Genomic DNA, 13,655 nt, shown 5'->3' with positions numbered 1-13,655 from the left:
AACTTCAATACAAACCAATTTCTTCCCTCTCGCGAAATTATTATATTGAAAACAGGCTAGCCTCTACGAGAGTTTAACTTGTCAATACAAGTATATCGTGGGTAGATCTTTGTATAAGAGAGAAAGGATATTTGTTAGATAAAAAGAAGCAAGGGCCCCAACACCTCCTCGTAAGATAAATGGTCACCCATGCTCTATGCTGGTCAATCTTTAACAACACAAAACGCTAAACGTAAACTTCACAATCTCAATTACCCCTTTGTCTTCCCTCTCTGATCAATGTCCGTGATTTTCCTTCCACAACTTTGCTCACGATGTATCGTCATCTAACATATCTCCACTGCAGAACGAGAAGGGTCTGGATTGTATGGGCATCAGTATGAGGATTGAGATTTTGAAGAATGGAATTCCACAAGATTATTAGAAAATAATCTTGCCAGTCAAATCAAGCAATTTTCTGGCCTAGCCACAGTGATTTCAAATTCCCCAACCCAAGAGCATAATGAAAAAATTGAAAAGGGATAAGAATTATATAAGTTTTGGTACAACCATAATTTAGGCCACAAGATCAAACAGTTCGTGGTAACGAACTGTAGTAAGGAGCGACCCGGCTCAATAGTAAACGAAACTCTAAAAAACGGAATTTTGATGCTAAAAGATACATCAAAAGAATCAAATTTTCACGCTGATTCTAAATATATAAGTTTCAATGAATTTAGTCTTTTTCATCAAAAGTTATGAGCCTGAGAAAATTTTCCTTATTTTGGAAAATAGGGGGAAACATCCCCAAAAAGACATACATTCTTAACGAAAATCACACCATCACATTCGGCGTATCAGAGAACCATATAGCAAAAATTTCAAGCTCCTATCTAAAAAAATACGGAATTTCGTATTTTTTGCCAGAAGACAAATCACGGTGCGTGTTTTTTTTTTTTTTTTTTTTTTTTCCCAGGGGTCATCGCATCGACCAAGTGGTCCTAGAATGTCGCAAGAGGGCTCATTCTTACGGAAATGAAAAGTTCTAGTGCCCTTTTTAAGTGATAAAAAAAATTGGAGGGCACCTAGGCCCCCTCCCACGCTCATTTTTTTCCAAAAGTCAACGGATTAAAATTTTGGCTGGCTAAACTCAACTTCCAACGATGAAAATAAACGAACATCTCAATTGAAACACGAATTGTCCATCGGCATAACCTAAATTTATCCATGGCCAAAAATACAAGTGTCCGCGAAAACGATTGGGGTACAGGGAAATAAGGTACAAATCCGAGCGAAATGAAAAGTTCTAGTGACCTTTTTAAGCGACCAAAAATATTTGAGGAATACTAGCCTCCCTCCCACGCCCTTTTCCCCCCAAAGACATACGATAAATTTTTTTAGATATCCATTTGTTTAGCATAGTTGAAAATCCAAACAACTTTACCTTTGGGGGTGACATGACTCCCAATAGTTGCTGGAAAAAGGGCTGTAATTTATACTATTTGCACATTGTTCACATATAGTATTCGTTATTAGGAAATACACAGAGATTTTTCGAGGAGAATTTTTCCACGGAGAAAATTTTTCGTGGGAAGAAAGTTTCCGGGTGGCATTTTCAAGGTGAAACTTTATGTGGCAGAAGGAGGGAGGGGAGAAGAATTCCTGGCATCATTTGAAAAATAGTCAAAAACTAAATAAAAAAACACATTTTTCGAACTTAAAGTAAGGAGCAACCTTAAAATTTAAAACGAACAGAAGTTATTCCATATCTGAGGCGAACTGTCCCTTCCGCAATCCTCTTTCTGTGCACAAAAGTTTGACTTTTTGTCCCAATTATTTAAAAAAAGACTGATCAAACACAAGGGCCGTTGAATTTGAATGAAAGTATTCTTAAAGAACTTTCATGCTTTAGCGTAAACAACATGGGTTGAGGAAAGGGTAATCTCCCTTATATACGGAAGAATTTCTGTTCCGGTTGCACCATGTTTAGTTAGGTTGGAAGCCTTTATCGTGGTGTCTTTAAAAACAAGAAATAGTTGCCGATACTTAGAAAAAAGGTAATAATTCAAAAAAGTAAACAAATTGATGACAGTACCAGAGCTGTACGGAATCTCCTCCTTGAAAACATAGGCTATGTGTTTGATCCCTCCAATTCTAAAAGAGAACATGATTACGCCCCTTTTCCCAAGATATAGCTTCATACCTTTGTCTTAGCTCACCATTTATCAGGATTCAGAACTATGCGAAAATAAAGCCTTTCTTTACAGATTGTTTGGAGTTTCCCACGTTATCCTTCTGTAAAATGATCTTTCACATTTATTAGAGCGCATCTTCTTTGTCTAGTTTTTTCCTTTCATCATTCCGCAACATTATTTTCTAGGATTCAGCAATATCAAAGCTAAGCGAAATTCAACCCACGAAAAATTCAGCAAGATAAAATTGAAACTGGTGAAAATTAGTCCATACAAAATTATACCCCCCAAAACGCAGCCCAAGCACAATAGACTTCATATTTGCAACTGGCAATATTGCATAAGGAGTGAATATTGCCAGTTTTGATTATTTGGTTTGATAGAATGTTTGGTAAGTCAAAGTTAGCTGGGTTTTTGTTTGACTGAGTTGTGTTTTGCGCGGGTTGAATCTTACATGGGTTGAGTATCCCGGGTTGAATATTACACCCTCGAGTTCTGCCAAGTTGAGTTTGGCCGAGTCGAAATTCACTTATTTTGAATTTGGATGGATGGAATTTTGCTTGAGTTGTATTATGTTCGGGGTGAGTTTTGCAGTTACATTTACCGTAGGTTGACTTCTGTCATGCTGGACTTTTTGGGGTTCAATTTTGTAAAGTTGAAGTTGTGTGAGCAGCCCTTTTGATACGTCATGCAAAGTAGTTGCAACGACAATCTTCGTCTTTATTTTCCCTTGTCTATGCATTTTTTAGATTAGTTTTTCCGAAAACTAATGCAGTGGAATAGAGGAAGATGATTTTTATCTTAAGGAATTCCTTTTCGAAACCATGCACGGAATCTTTTAATTAGGCAGAGAAATCCTTCGATGATCATGCTCCAAAAATAAATAAATCGGTGGTAAAAACAGCTGGAAAAAGATTTCTTGACACTCCTTCGCAAGTAATCTTAGTAGCACAAATTGCGCAAACTGAGGCAAACTAAGATTCAATCTGCCTTAATTTAAGAAGACAAAGCCACTATTCAATGACCTTTATATATTTATGTATCCATTACTGTATCGATTGTTATTTCTATTTAGGTCTTTTTTAAGTTTTTTTTTTCAAATACAACCAAACAGCGATATTAATTCTTAATGTGAACAAAAATTATCTTGAAAGGAAAGCTTGACCCCCCCCTCAACTCCACTCGTAACGTTCAAGGTACTCATGCTTTACCGAAAACAACACTTCTGGGATAAATCAACGAAATAATGAAAACACTTCCATTTCTGAATACCAATAAAACCTTTGTAGTTACCAATTAGGCATATGTTGCACTGTAGTAAGCTGTCAGTAAAAAAAAAAAAAAGAAGAAAAACCAATTGGATATTATGGGTGAAAAATTGAGGGAGAAACAGGCCTCCTCCATTTCAGGATAGTTTTTAATCGTTGTAAGTTTTAACTTCTCTCTTCTCTAGCGTGTAAAAAAAAAAAAAAAAAAAGTCTTATTTTTATCCTTTCATTATAATTTTTTTAAACACGTGTTTTTGTTTTTCTCGTAAAAGTATCATTATGGCAGTAGCATATTTTGCTACAGCGTTTTGATGTCAGGAAATATAATATTTTGTCAAAACTTCGAAAAGCAGGCAAATTATTCGCAAAATATACGAAAATATAGGGATGTTTATATAAATCTATATTTTTCTGGAGGGGGAGGGTTGAGGCATGGTTGCAGAGGCCACTATCCTGGAATGTTTTACGTTTCTCACACCAGGGAAAAGGTAATTAAGAAACTAGTTTGGTAGCTTGAAAGTCTGGTCGTTTATTTATCGGTAACTTTGTTAATGTTGATAATTAAGGGTCTTCTTTTCAGTTCGTATTTTAATTTCCCTTCGTGTATTCTCTTTCTCTTTCTCTTGAGTCTCCTTGTCTTTGTCTCTTGACTCTTTCTCTCTACTTTTTAAAACAGTAAAAACCTTTAGCGTTAAGAGCGGGGCGTTGAGGAGGGAACAGCCCCTTTCACATACGGAGTAATTTCTGTTCGTTTTAAGTTTTAATGTCGCTCCTTACTTTCAGTTAAAAAAACTTTTTTTTTATTTAATTTCTGAACGTTTTTGAATTAATGCATGTTTTGATTTTGGCTCTCCACGCATGAATAATTAAAGCAAAATTGGTATATTAATTTTTTTTTGGATAAATGGCTTTCTCATAGTTTTGATCGGACGAATTTGAGAAAAAAGGAGCAGGGGTGTAGGCCTAGTTACCCTCCAATTTTTTGGTTACTTAAAAAGGCAACTAGAACTTTTAATTTTACTAACGTTTTTATTAGTAAAAAATATACATAACTTACGAATTAACTTAAGTAACGAACTTCTAAATTCGTATGTTTTTATTGCGTATAGGAGGGGGTTTGCCCCCTCGTCAATACCTCGCTCTTTAAACTAAAGCTTAAATTTTGTCCTAATTCCTTAAGAATGACCCCTGAATCACAAAGACCGTAGAATGCTTAAAAAACCTTCGCCCCCTTCATGGAAATTCTCTTCCCCATGACAAATTCCTCCATGGAAAGTTCCCCCGCATAACCCCCTCCCCTCAACCCCTCCCCCAACCAAAAAATCCTCCTGAAAGTGTCTGTACACTTCCCAATAACCGTTACTATGTGTAAACACTGGTCAAAGTTTGTAACTTGCAGCCCCTCCCACGGGGACTGTGGGTGAGTAAGTCGTCCCCAAAGACATAGTTTTTAGGTTTTTTGACTATGCTGAATAAAATGGCTATCTCAGAATTTTGATCCGGCGACCATGGTGGGAGGGGGCCTAGGTGCCCTCCAATTTTTGGTCATTTATAAAGGGCACAAGAACTTTTAATTTCCGTTGGAATGAGCCCTCTCGTGACATTCTAGGGTCACTGGGTCGATACGATCACCCCTGGGAAAAAAACATAAACACGCATCCGTGATCTGTCTTGTTGCAAAAAATACAAAATTCCACATTTTTGTAGATAGGAGCTTGAAACTTCTGCTCATGGGTTCTCTAATACGCTGAATCTGATGGTATTATTTTTGTTAAGATTCTATGACTTTTATGGAGTGTTTCCCCCTATTTTCTAAAGTAAGGCAAATTTTCTCAGGCTCGTAACTTTTGATCGGTAGGGCTAAACTTGATGAAACTTGTTAAAATCAGCATTAAAATGCAAATCTTTTGATGTAAATATTGGTATCAAAATTCCGTTTTTAGAGTTTCGGTTACTATTGAGCCGGGTCGTTCCTTACTACCTCGGTTACCACGAACTGTTTGATACCTGTGTTTATAGGTGGGAATTATAACTGTAGTTCATACACTCATATATTCAACCTATATTTCTTGTAGTAATTTAACAATAGATCCATGATATTTTTTTCAATATCTTTAGAATTCTAAACACTAGAGCTTATACTGAGAACTGACTTTCCCTGACTTTTTTAGAGAATTATAATTGTATACTAAAAATTGTCGATGCTACTTTCGATAAAACACTATTGTCAGGGTAAATTTTCCGACTAACTCAGTAATGAGATAGCTCAGAAACAGCCACACAGTAGGAAGTCTTTTATCCTGAATCCAAACATAACATTCATTAGCGTAAGAAATGAGCTTTACCACCTCCCCCCCCCCCGAATGTGCAAACGCGTACACTGAATTGTATATATTCACTGAATCTTTCTATTTTTCCGACAAACATTTATAACAATTTGAAAAAAGGAGTTACTCACGGAGAATTCGATGTATGTTACCGTGAATGTCCGAAATTGGTGAATGTCGTCTTTTATCGGCGAATTTCCGAAATACCTTATTTTTCTCCTTGGATTTAGTCAGCGTTGCCGGTCAACTTTTTCAGTTTATTCAAGGTTTGATGGTGACAAGTTAAGTTAGGTTTTTACTTTTTAACTCATTTCTGAGACTTATAGCCTAATTTAATCTAAAATAACATACTCTGACCTTAACTTTTACTGTCAAAGCTTCCAAAGACTGAAAAGACTGACTCAAACAGCTAATTAATTCCAAATAGAGAAGACGGAATTTGGACATTCACCGGTGAATGTCGACATTAGCCAGAATTCGGACATTTACAGGAACATATATTCAACTCAGGTTATATATTTGCAAATTAGGGGGGATGTGGAAAGTTCATTTCCAATGCAAATGAATGCTATATTTTTTAGCCAGTACACACTCGAGAACTTGGGTCAATAAAATTACACAATAACCTGTTTATTGCTGTTTGCACACGGAGACAATTAGCTTTGGCTCAAGGGAAAACTAAATTGTTGCTATATTTTAATAAATATTTAATTGGTATTTTGGTTAGGTTCGGCTACATTTTGTATGCAGCCCCACTATACAGGATGAAATTTTGATTATTAATATGTGTATTTCTTAGCTTGCTCATCGCAAATTTACCTTTTTTTCGTAATGCCTTGTAAACTTCTAATCTAGTCTAATGTATCAAGAATTTAATTTCTTATTACCCAAAACATGTAGTTTGCGATTTCTTCTTCTACTCAATTTTAATCCACAATAATTGTACAATATTTGCTTTACTTCTTCTCTTTCACGTTAGGATGAAACACTGAATCAGTATTTACCTGGCTGTGATGTCGACTATGCTATGATGAGTCCTCTCGCTCGCGCTTCGGCTTAGTTTTTCACCGAGACATCAGCACACTGCATGGTAATTTCTACGCACTAGGCTCAATGCTTCTCGTCTCGTGAGACAAAATATTGGCCAACTTTATTCACACCTGTTTTTAGCTAGACGTAAATTTCTAGGTAGAACCGCTTTTTTTTCTTAAAGCAGTCCAGATCGGCCTAAAATGATGCTGCTTAAACACAGATGTCTAAGCTAGGCGCACATAAGAACACGGCTTCGAAATGCAACACGAAACAACTCTTCTCTGTACATATGACACTAGACCACACAGAAATATATAACTATTTTCGGATGAAAGTAAAGAGTTATCTTCCAACTTGACAGACAAATGATTAGGCAAAATGTCATTGGGCCTTTTTCCTAATCCCAAAATCTTAAAATTTCCCCATAGTATCTGTCAATTTATTTTATATGTATTTAAAAAATATGTTCTATATATTTTTCCTCTTTTTACTTTTTTCTACTTTTTCCAACAAATTTTAACTTGGTTCGATTAAAAAACTAGAGCATAGTTTTTTGTTTTTTTTTACTTGTTTATGAATTTGTCCTTGATTTTGTGTTACTTGTACACGGATGAGGGATCTGAATATATACGCAAGCCTTCTTTCTATTATTTTTCACCGTCACTCATCAAGAACGTTTTTGTATTAATTGCTGAATTTTACTTAATTATGAAATGACAATGCGGCTTACAAAAATTACTGACTGTGAAAAATAATTGAATGACAATAGAACTTGCAGAATTCGAGAAATATTGGCAGTGCTGCGAAAATATTTAACTCACGTATCTTGTGTCATGTTTTCATTTCTGAATCTGTATTTCACGCTTATTTTTCAAATTTAAAGTCAAAAGACATAGTTTAATCCACGATGGAAATCAAGTCAAATTGATTGAATCTGTTATAGAAAATCAATTTAGAAAGAAAACAAGTTTTTCTTTCATAAAAGCAATATTAAAACTCAAAACGGCGTATATATACAAGAGGGAAGGGCAGCCGCCCACTCAATAACCCACTCTTTACGCTAAGGTTTATTTATATCTAGTTGGTAATTCAGTAAATTTCTAGATGTTTTGATTGCTTTTCTTGGTAGAAGGTGAACACAATACTCCATATGTCTTTTTATTCTCTTTGCAAATATACCAATAGCCTCCGTCGCAAATTACATTTGGATCTGTTCAAGGGAAACTTAATGTTAAACCTTGTTACTCCTTATTATTTCCCCATACAAAATGGTGAACAAAGATTCCGAAAAACACTTAAAACCGTTATAAATTCCTGCTTCCAAAAGCCCATTGTATTTCTCTACCCTCTTCTCCTTCTAATGGATAAACTTGCAGCATATATATATATATATATATATATATATATATATATATATATATATATATATATAGTACCAGGAGCATGGTGGCTTCGCCCCGGGCCCCGGTACTTGGCATGCAGAATGCTTCTATATATATATAGATCCTCGCCGTCACTTGTCTTTTAAACGCAGACAATTTGAGCCTTTTCTTGATGTTAGTAGTTTCCCCTCACTGGTTTTAACGGGAACCCTATCCCTAGTGTTAAACGGTGTCCTGCTTTTCACGCGAGCCCCACCCGGTCATTCTCACGACAGCCAGCAGGTGTGCGTCACAGAGAATGTTTTCTAAGAGACGCAGGTGTCTGTTACTTAATTGGAGTTGAGGGTGACGTAATCTTACGTGAATTGGTGGATTTATTGGGAGTTACGCAAACTCACGTGGGAACTGGGAGTTTCGAGTGACAAGCTAGACTTCAGGGGCCCATGTAAAACCCCCAATAGTAGTTGAACACGGCGCACATGTGGGTGCTACGTAATGGTAGTGCACACGTGGGTGTTACGTAATGACATCACACATGTAGGTGTTACATAATGGCAGTGCAAACATGATATGTTATGTAATGGCAGTGCACACGTAGTGTGTTACGTAATGACGGTGCACACGTAGGATGCGATGAAATCCTATACGTGGGGGTTAAGTAATGACGAAGGGCACACATGAGTGCTACGTACTAGCAGCAGAAACGTTGGTGTAACGTAATTACAGAGCAAATGTGGGAATTATGTAACGACGGTACACACATCGATGTTGCATAATATTTTGAGTTATTTTTTTTTCTTATTTTGTTTTTCTTTCAATAAGTTTTTTCTTCTTTCAATGTGCTTTTTTCTTTCCAGGCTTTTTTCTTTGGAATTTCATGTTCTGTCAAGACTTTTTTTTCTTTTTTAGATTTCATTTTTCTTCCAGACCTTTTTCCAAGACGTTACAAGACATCCCAAGACATCATCAAAGACATAATTTCCTCAAGGTGTTTCAAGATTTCTATAGTTCTTACGTAATAGGGAAATGTTTGCTTATGTTAAGGATGACGCATTCACCCGTGACTTGTTTCTTCAAGCCCTCGTGGGGGACTCCCGTTTGTAACTGAGGACGACACACACATGGATGTTACGTAATGACGATGCACAAATGGATTGTTACATAATATTTTAAGAGGTTTCAATTTCTATCAATGCATTTTCTTAGGGAAACTTTTATATTCTAAAGATTTTCTGTCCACATCAGAATTCAACAGGGCCATTTCCATTCAATGGAACTACGACCTAGACAGCTGAACTATGAAAACCTTTCTAATATTTTGATTTGACATATAGATTCAATGAAATAACCAATTCCACGCGCCGAGTATTCCCATGTCCCACTTACTAGTATGATTAAACTATTAAATACGTGTTCCCATATGGCTGCAATAACAGACATGCAGGGAGGACATCTATTACTAGAAATTGCTTACATTTGATGTGCACCTGCTTGTTACGTAATGTTATAGAGGGTAATATCTGATAACATTGCTATCAGATATGAAATAAAAGTAAGAGTACCATTATGGTTAGAATATGTCACACCTTCATAGATGATCAGAGTTTTTCCTTTTCCTCTTTACTACACAGAATTTTACACTTACATTAAGGGCATTCTTGAATGAACATATCTGTGTGCATAGGCTACAAGATGCTTAAATTGCATTAATGAAATATATTGAAGTTTAATACTCGACCAGTAAATCTAAATGATACAAACTTTTGAACATACAAATTTATTAATAATAACAAATTTAAAAAGCGTTATTAAAACACGGAAAAAGCAGTTAAAGCTCAACAAAGGCACAAAAAAACGTGAAAAATCTGATGTAGGATAAAATATAATCAAAAACAAGCGTGAAATAAAGAAAGACAGGGGGTTATAGCAACCAATTACAGAGGGGGGGTGGGGTTGTTATTAGAGGCAAACTTAAACCATATTAAGAGCTATTTCTGAGAGCTTTTAATTTAAATACCACGTTTCTTTGAACCAAGACTATCTATATTCACGCCACCGTGACAATATATGATGACCCACCCCTAACAAGCAATTCCAGGGGGAGGGGACTTTTTGCACATACAGATTTTATTAATGAAAAATTATAAAGCGTTGTCAAAACAAATAAAAAACACTTAACAAACGAAAAAATAAAACTTGAAAAAACCTGATATAGGATAAAATATAAGCAAAATCAAGCGTGAATTAAAATAAAGACGGGACGTCCTAGCAATCAATTCCAGAGGGGATGGGGGTATTAGAGATAAATTTAAGCTTTATTAAGAGCTAATTCTGAGAGGTTTTAATGAGAATGCCGCGTTTCTTTGAACCAAGAATATGCGTATTCAGACCACCTTGAAAATATGTGGCTAGCCCACCATAAAAGGGATGAAAGTCTCGATAAAAAATCTTGAAAATCTCTAGAAGAAAAAAAATTTCTCGAAGCAAAAAAATATCTTGAAGGAAAAATGTCTCGAAGAAAAATAAATGTCTCGAAGATAAACATCTTTAAGTAAAAAAAAACAATAACACGTGCGCTTAAATTTACATAATTATAATGTAGCACCAACGTGTGCAGAATACGTCATCCTCATTTAAATCCTGGGGCTACCCACTTTACTAGTGGCTCTGAGGGGAGACATGTTGAAAAAAGAACGATCAAAGAAAAACATTCCCTAAAGTTTTACCTAACGACCACATGTACATAACATATCAATAATCAATAAAACTTGCTGGTTACTAGGGCGCAGTAGCTGGAACTGATTGCTAGGGAGCAGCGGCCGGAACTGGTTGCTAGAGTGCAGTGGCTGGAACTGGTTGCTGGGACGCAGCGGCCTGACGTAGAGGTAAGCGCAGCGGCTAATAACAAATTAGCCCCCACTAAAAAGCCCCCACTAATAACAAATACGGTCAAAATTTTGAGAGATTATATTATTCAACATTGTTGATAGGTCAGGTAATGTCTTTGGGGACCAGCCTCCCCCCCCCCAAAGTCCTCATGGCAAGGGCTGTAATTTAGCCAATCCGTACATTGTTTACAGTGCCGAAACCCTGTAGACAAGTGTATTCTCCTGATGAGCCCTTGTGTTGGGTTGTTGCCTCTGAATTATTTGTCTTTACTGTTTTTATTGTCTGGTTAATGACGACTTATACTTATTGACGACATGACTGCCTGTCCATGGATTATTCTTTATGGTTGATTGTATATGGCTATGCTGTTTGACCTATGTGATTGTATGGATGAGTAGGGTTAAGGCCTCATTCAAGTGCTGGTCTATATTAATCACTAATTTAGGATAACAGTCTTCCTTTTCTCCTTCTGTCTACTTTTTTTTTTTTTTTTAATGTGTTTGTGCTGTTGCATTGGTGATTTCTCTTTTCGTTACATACTATATGCTATTGAGAAAGGTATGCAAGTTTGAACTTTACTTTCCGAAAAGACGAAGTGCATCGAGGTGAGCCTTTAAGAGAATGTTGTGGAGAGTGCTGAAATAAATGAAAACAAGTTATGTGTATACAGATTTTCAAAAAGGTGTAATTCAGGAGTGACTGTGTAAATTAATTTTGTACTCTTAGAAAATGATCAGGGAGATGAACAAAAAGGCAATATTTGCATGCTACCGCTACTTCTACATCTACCACTAACACTACTCCTACCACTACTACTACCGCACTACTTCATTTACAATATTATAGGGACTTTGAACTAAATCAAAAGACGCTATGTGCATGTACATTGTCAAAAGAGTCTATATTAAGAATTGATTTGGATTTGAAGTTCGAAAAAGAGGAAGATCATTTGAACAAAAAGCAATATGTGTACAGTTCTACTAATACTACTATCACTGCTACATTAACTACTGCTACTACTACTACTACTACTGCTACTACTACCACTTCAACTACTACTTTTATTGCAACTACTGCTAAGGCTAAAAGCATTGAGATGAAAAGAAGCATATGATCATACAGGTTATCAAAAGGACAAACCAGCAATGTCATAGTAATGCCTAATTGTATTAAGTTGACAATTTCAGGACTTGATGAGAGGGATGTTCTAATCAGTGAAAGGCAATATGTTAACACAACTGCTGCTACTAGTACTGCCACAATTATTGTTAATGCTGCTACTCGTAATACCAATACTACTACTTTGACTACTATTGCACCTATGCCTAAGGGTATTAAGGTGAAATTTTCAAGGAATTTTGAGGGGAAAGGTGAACTGAATCGCAAAATACGGTCTGTATTCAGGTTATCAAAAGGGCGTAAGAGCAATATCTAAGGATCAGTTTGGTGTGTGAAGTTGAAACTACCAGGGTTTGTTGTGGGGCATGTTGAAGTAACCAAAAGGAAATATTTGAATCCTAATGCTATTTTTTCTACCCATACTGCTACTATTATAGTTAATTTTGCTGCTACTACTGCCACTAAAGCTAAGGTTACTACTGTTAATTCTACTGCTACTACTACTAATGCTTCTATTAAAACTAAAGGTATTAAGGCGAATAAAAAAAATGTATGGAAATAAATCAGAAGACACTACGCCCGCATAGATTGTCAAGAAGACGCATCGAAAATGCAATCAAGCCTCGGATAATTCTTCTTATTTACGCTGCAGACCCCAGTATATCCCCTGATGTCCTGACGACGGTGGTTAAGCTACACAAAGATTGAGCCTCATTGAAAAGAGTTGTATGAAAATCGCATCTTGGAATATTGTGACTCTGAATTTCCCAGTCTCTCAGCCACTTCTTGCTAATGAACTCAAGTAGTATTATGTTGCTATTACTAGCGTTACAGAAACGCATTTGCCCGGAAAAGGTGAAAAATTTATTAGTGACGACTACAGTCTAATCAGGTAGGATACTGGCAACACAAGGAGAGCTAAAGTTGGTCTGATTCTTCATAAGAGAGGTAGAATTGCACTTATATCCCAAAAATAATCAGAGCTTTTCCTCATAGCCCACATTAGACACCGTCATGGAAGATTGTTTGTAGTTGTATGCTATGCACTGACAAATGAGGCTGATCCCGATGTTAAGGACCAGTTTTACACAGAACTTGTGCAAATAATTTCTTCTGTCTGTCCGGACGATATGCTGCCTCTTCTTAGAGACTTCAACTCTCCCATTAGTGATCCCAGATGCATCTGGAAAGACGTCATTGGGCCATGCAACCCATATGTAACTAATGACAATCAAAACAGTCTGTTTCAGCTCTGAAGCACTCACCAGCTAGTTATCTAAGACATAGTTTTCGAAAGACCTCGAATTCACCAGTATATTTCTAAGCATTGGTTACGATTTCTATGTATTGGTCTTGATTTTAGAGGTTGTCCTCCATTTCTACAATTTGGACACGATTTCTATGAGTTTGCATGGATTTTTACGACTTTTTGGGGGGAAAAGGTTAAAAAACCCTTTGGTGTGATAA

The 13,655-nt window shown here is 36.3% G+C and overlaps 1 protein-coding gene across 2 annotated transcripts in view; it reads right to left on the bottom strand.

Moving 5' to 3' along the window:
• The window catches only part of LOC136039882 (uncharacterized), a 98,068-nt gene extending 91,208 nt beyond the window's left edge, over positions 1-6,860 (bottom strand). The window contains exon 1 of one of the 2 annotated variants that reach the window (XM_065723845.1): positions 6,771-6,860. The gene's annotated coding sequence lies outside the window, so the exon portion shown is untranslated. Of the gene's footprint in view, positions 1-6,653 lie in introns of both variants that reach the window. The other variant, XM_065723843.1, reaches the window with a different exon arrangement.
• Positions 6,861-13,655: the final 6,795 nt, after the last annotated feature.

Source organism: Artemia franciscana, chromosome 20 (assembly GCF_032884065.1).
Source record: "Artemia franciscana chromosome 20, ASM3288406v1, whole genome shotgun sequence".
In the NCBI taxonomy this organism is placed as follows: Eukaryota; Metazoa; Arthropoda; class Branchiopoda; order Anostraca; family Artemiidae; genus Artemia; species Artemia franciscana.
Note: the sequence above shows the minus strand (reverse complement) of the source record. Positions and strands in the feature narration are given on the sequence as shown.